The sequence below is a fragment of the Nipponia nippon genome, unplaced genomic scaffold (assembly GCF_047370975.1).
Source record: "Nipponia nippon isolate SJK-2023a ecotype South Korea unplaced genomic scaffold, ASM4737097v1 scaffold_11, whole genome shotgun sequence".
NCBI lineage: Eukaryota > Metazoa > Chordata > Aves > Pelecaniformes > Threskiornithidae > Nipponia > Nipponia nippon.
In genome coordinates, this window is record NW_028262302.1 from 11,149,182 (window position 1) to 11,154,630 (window position 5,449).

Consider the following 5,449-nt stretch of genomic DNA (forward strand, 5'->3'; position numbering starts at 1 on the left):
ATGGATCAAGGACAGTATATGGTATGTATTAGGCTGCATGGCATTAATGACTAAAGGAGATTCTTTTATTACACTCAGTAAAGGACATATATGCAGTAAATCAGAAAGCTAACTTTTTACATGACTCTCTGTAATGCATTGGAATCCTGAATGTTGGCGAGAGGTATTTTTGTCTCCTTTTGATTATATATTCTGAAGGTTTATAGTCCATTTCTATATACTTCTGTTAAATTGTATCTTTCATGCTTTATTCAGTTTTAGCTGTCCTAAACAGGTAGAAAAAAATCAGAAGGAACCAGGAGTAGAGCAACAGGAATGAGTAAGATGATGGAAAAATCAGGCTTATGACAAAAAAAAACCCTAAAATAGAACTAAAGCTGGGCTTGTGTAATCTAAACAAATAACTACAGGTATATGGTCACCTTAGATAAATAACAACCATCTGTATATGATTACCTTGTGTAAACATTTGAAGGGTAGAAACACAAAAGGCAAAGAACAATTGCTTATCCTGTTAAGCCTGATTGTGATGAAAAATATTCAATTTTATCTGGAAAAGTCACCAGAGTTCTTGGAATTTATATTTTAAATACCATAAGGATTCTATTTAATTAAAAATATACTGAATTTAGTGTATTCATTCATAATGTCTGACGATCGTGGATGGACTTTTATAAGACAGGATATCAACATTTATTCTGATAAAACATAGTCTACCATGCTAAATGGCATATTCTTTTTACAGATTCCCTGTCACCTCTAATTCATCTTTATATAAAGAAAAAGAACATTGCAAAGAAAACCTCTTTAGCAAGAGGATGTAAAAAAAATGATAGTGCTGTGTGAAATGTGTTTGATTCATAATTCAAAAATTAATTTTGCAGCCATATGGGTAAAGAACTTTCATGTTTTGAAATGAAAATGTAGGTTCTGGAGTGTTAAGGTTTTGTGCAGCATGGAGTATAAACATGTGTTTGTTTTACCTCAGTAAATTCAGATGTGTAACAGAAAAAACATATTTAACAGTGATGTCATTTAGACTGGCAACAGTCATCTATGAAAAGGCATTTCTTGACAACAGCCAAAATTCTTATATAAAGAGCAACCATCCAAGATTTCAGTCCTTTTAGAGATGCCTGTAAACAATCTTCTGCATTCGTATCACAGAGTCTGTTTGGGTGTGACATGACAGTTGTCCAAGCAACACAAAAGTTCTGCAGAAACTAGAGGCTACTGTGGAAAATACAGTAGAAACACCTAGAATAACAGATGAATACACACAAAAATGAATATGCCGAAAAGGATTGCTAGTCTTACTGTATACGATGATCATGGGAATCAGCAAGTTAGAAATGCAGATTTTTTAGGTCCAAAGCCATCAAGTCATACTGGTATGTTATAAATACAAATAATAACCCATTGTATTTGCAGCTGTTCAGAGTGACATTGGTGCTGTAACAGTCTCAGCTGTGATGAAGGCCCACTTATGAAATCTCTATATTGGGAGTCCTTACAAGGAGAATTTACAATCTGAAATCTACATCTTTTTCATATTTCTGTTCTGCCAAGTCCCATTGATTTTTCAGAAGGTAGAAGACCCTACAGTCAGCAAAAATAGGATTGGATCCCCACAATCTGAGATATATTCCATGTTAAGTCTTCTTCTCTGTCTTCTAGGAAGGCAGGGAAGGAAAGGAAAACGCATTTATGTTCTACTTCTTTTCAACACTTTTAGTTACCATTGTTAGCCAATTTTCACTCTGTCTCATCCTGTTTTGCAACTAAATAGGTTTTAAGAATTGCCAGGGCTCCTCTAATCAGTGGTTTTAATGTGAGATCTACTGTAGCAGATAGTGGGACATCATGGAGTCCTCGTTTGTGCACGGCTCGAATGCAAGCAGGTTTTATGATAGCTGCAGAGAGCTAACTCAGAGATTTAATGGGGATTATGGAGGGTTCACCTTGCTCCATGGTGTCTATTCCTCCAGTCCAATAACCTACTCGGCTGGTGATAGAATGGGGTGTATTTGTCAGGTTGGGTCCTAAATTTAAGAAAACTCCCGGACCCCAATAGCCGTTTGCTTCATCCTCACTCAACATTATTCGGTCGCCACCACTTAGGCATACTCACCACAAGTATTCAGTTTCTGTTTCACCCAAGTTTCTGCTACATGTCTCTTGCAAATTTGTCAGTTGCAACAGATCCCAGGGGATGGTTCTCGTAGTGTGTTGTGGATGACCACCCTGAGGTCCCACAGTTCTTTCTGTTTTAACAACGGGTCTGGCTTCATATTCAGGAGGATCTGTGGGGAACAAAGGGTCATCTTCTGGTTTGCTATCAGTGGGATTGCCCAAGATATCTCTGTCCCAATCTTCAGGAGGTACTATGAGTTTCCTAATCTGTAGGATGTCAGGGGGGCGGGGGGCCTGTATAAGCATCATCTCGACCTTTTCTCCCAGCTTTTGACTTTTCTCTTTTTCTTCCTGCTACTGTTTCTGCAGTTGTTCAATTTTTAAGGACAGTAACAGCTCAGTTGCCTTTTTGCCTTCTATTTCTTTCTCTAGGTGCTGCACCTTTCTATTTCTGTTCTCTCTTTCTTGATATGCAGCTTCTAAACAGGTACCCAGCATTTTGCAGATAACTCCTTTCTTTTTTCCATCCTTTGTGCGGCCCTTAGTTACTTTTAGGTGCTCTTCAACAGCTTCCCAATTATGCCAATTTTCACGAGCCCATTCTTCTGAGAATTTGGGACTTGGATTCACTCCATGCCTCCATAAATAATTGGTGATGCTACTTGCCATCCTGCTGACTACACCAATTTGTTGAGGATGGAGTGATGCACTTCACTCGTAAAAGAGAAGGAACAATATGTTTATTGATAACAAAGTTTGACAGTAAATGGGACAGTGGTTTAACAAGATTCGATGACAAGGTTCACGGGATTATTTACTGCATAAGGGACAGGGTCAGACAAGACTGTCAGGGAGACTCTCCTGTTGAGTCACAAGGTTCAGAAAGGATTCTCTTGCTTTCTAAACTCCTTCTCAGAGAGGAGTCTAGGTGTGGCTGAATCCAGACTTAGCCTCAGACTTGGTCAACAGTTTATGTCTAAAGGATTATATATGCACAATCAATCCTTTATATTACTTAGCTAAGATTACAAAGTTTCTGTGCACTTGTTCCCAGTTCACTTACTGAGTATATGATGCCATAAGGATTCTCTCAACTTTGAGGAGTAACCTTGAGAGGCATCCCTACTCAAGGGGCGATCCAGACGTGAGGCCCGCTACCGTGCAGGAGAGCTCAATGGGCTTTTAGGCTGCTCACTATTTATGGGGGTAAGATGATTGACTTATAGTCATATTTGCATACCGACCGCAGATGCCAGTTTCTTCCAAATCTGGCTTGAGTCAGGCACAGACCAGCACTGTGGTCAGGTGCGCACATTACCATAAATTAGCCCTTAGCTATCATGTTGTTATCTGTCTCCCCCAAATCCCTGTCCCCCCCAAATCCACCCTGAGTCTTAAGCTCAAGCTTAAGTACATCTTAACCACCCATCATGGGCACCACTGGTGGTTATCACTTGATCAGAATTACGGGAAAAGTTCACGTCGGGGGGGGGGCAGGGGGAACACACCACCACACTGTCAGGAGAAAATATAATACATAGTCATCTCCCAAATGTGTCTAATAGAATTAGAGTATGCTATAAGTACTCTTTTTGTTGCAAATATGTACTTTAATGAAGGTGTTATTTTGCCTGGGGTGTTGCTGGGGAGGCTGACTCAGGAACATGGTTTGTTTCACAGTTGATGACAAGAAAATCAATATAATCAATAAATAAATAAAACTACAACACCATTAGATAAATTGTTCTCTGTTTTCCAATCTCAAACATTTTTAAATCTATTTTGTTTATGCATTTCCATGAATGAAATCTTTGGATGTGAGATTATGTGAAACCTCAACCTTATTTCTCTGCTTATAAGACATTTCTGTCTCAATCATTCTTTTTTAAAGATCTGCTCAGATTCAAAATTTAATTGAAAAATTGTGAGACACAAAAAGGTCACATTGTATAGTAACCTCTGAAAAAGTTGTCCTTCCCATGTGAACACAAGAAATTAGTTTTAAGAATATATGCAATTCCTACTGTTTCTTTTCAGTGAGACAAATAACATATACATTTCCATGTCACTTGTGCAAATCTTTCTTCCAAAGCTGTGCAGAAGGAAAACCAGATAAACGAGAGAAAATGAATCACTGACACTCACACTAAAAATGAAATTCAGTTCTTGCAAAGATAGCTATGAATAAAAATCCACCATTGTTCTCTCTCCCTGACTTGGCTTCTGTTTCATAATCTGTTTTGAAGAAATGAAACTACTTGAAATATTTCATAAATTTGATGATGGATTGAAAGATTTTAGTCCTAATAATAAACTCTAAGGATCCATCATTCCATTTCAATTAAGAGAAGTGCTTTTATCCAATACTAACAATGGAAAAGAATAAATGTAGAGTCTGCTCACCTGAGCTACCCAGAACTAAAGCTAAAATATAATTAAAGGGAAAATCTTGCTACTATTCTGTTGGGTTTTCCCCTTTTCTGAGACCATACTGCTATTGAAGTAAAAGATGTGCTGTAGGTGAATTTGCATTCTTAAACTCAATAAACATTGTCCCTTCAGACAAACTAAGAAAGAAACAGTCTGGTAGTGGAACAGATGTTTAGATGACTTATTTCTCTCCTTTCTTATCATTATGTAACTTGTAGCAGAGGACCTCTCAAAGACAGGAGGAGACAAATGCAATGATTTTTTTCTTTTTTCTTTAGTGATCCGTAATCTCTTCATATTTAATCAAACTCAGACTGAAGGGTGATATCCATTCTAAACTTTTAGTTATCAGTGAGTGTTAAGGATCCATACCATGTGGAAGGAACAGAGTCACAAATTGATAAACGTGAACTTTGATTATATAGAGACTAACCAAATATGCAGTCCTGTGACTGTCATAGAGGGTTTAGAGAAGTCATTGCTGGGTAGTGTCACATAGGATTCATAGTCCACTTGCCTGTACAGGGTGAAGTTCTGAGCTGCTAAAAGCTTGCTCATTTACAGATCTAACCAAAGTCCTCTAGGATTTGAATCAGCATTACAACCCTATTGCTTATTACTGTAATGAATCCTGAGAGCACAACTACACACAACAGCCATAAATCAGTCCTCTACTAGTCCTTCTTTGCCATGTAGTGCTACAAAAACAGGATACTGGGAAGTGATGGAAATTTGGCCAGTAGATTTATCTAAAGTTCAAACTGCTCTACAAGGCTCTTCCAGCTTTTCTTCTTTCACCTTTAAGTACCAACGTTCTTTTACTTTCAGCTTGTCTTAGTATTGCTACAACTTCAGTATTGCCTGTTGCATAAACATCTCGGTATAC

The 5,449-nt window shown here is 37.9% G+C and overlaps 1 pseudogene; it reads right to left on the bottom strand.

The window, feature by feature from the left end:
* Positions 1-1,755: 1,755 nt before the first annotated feature.
* On the bottom strand, positions 1,756-5,121 carry LOC148056822 (uncharacterized; annotated as a pseudogene).
* Between the last annotated feature and the right edge of the window lie 328 nt (positions 5,122-5,449).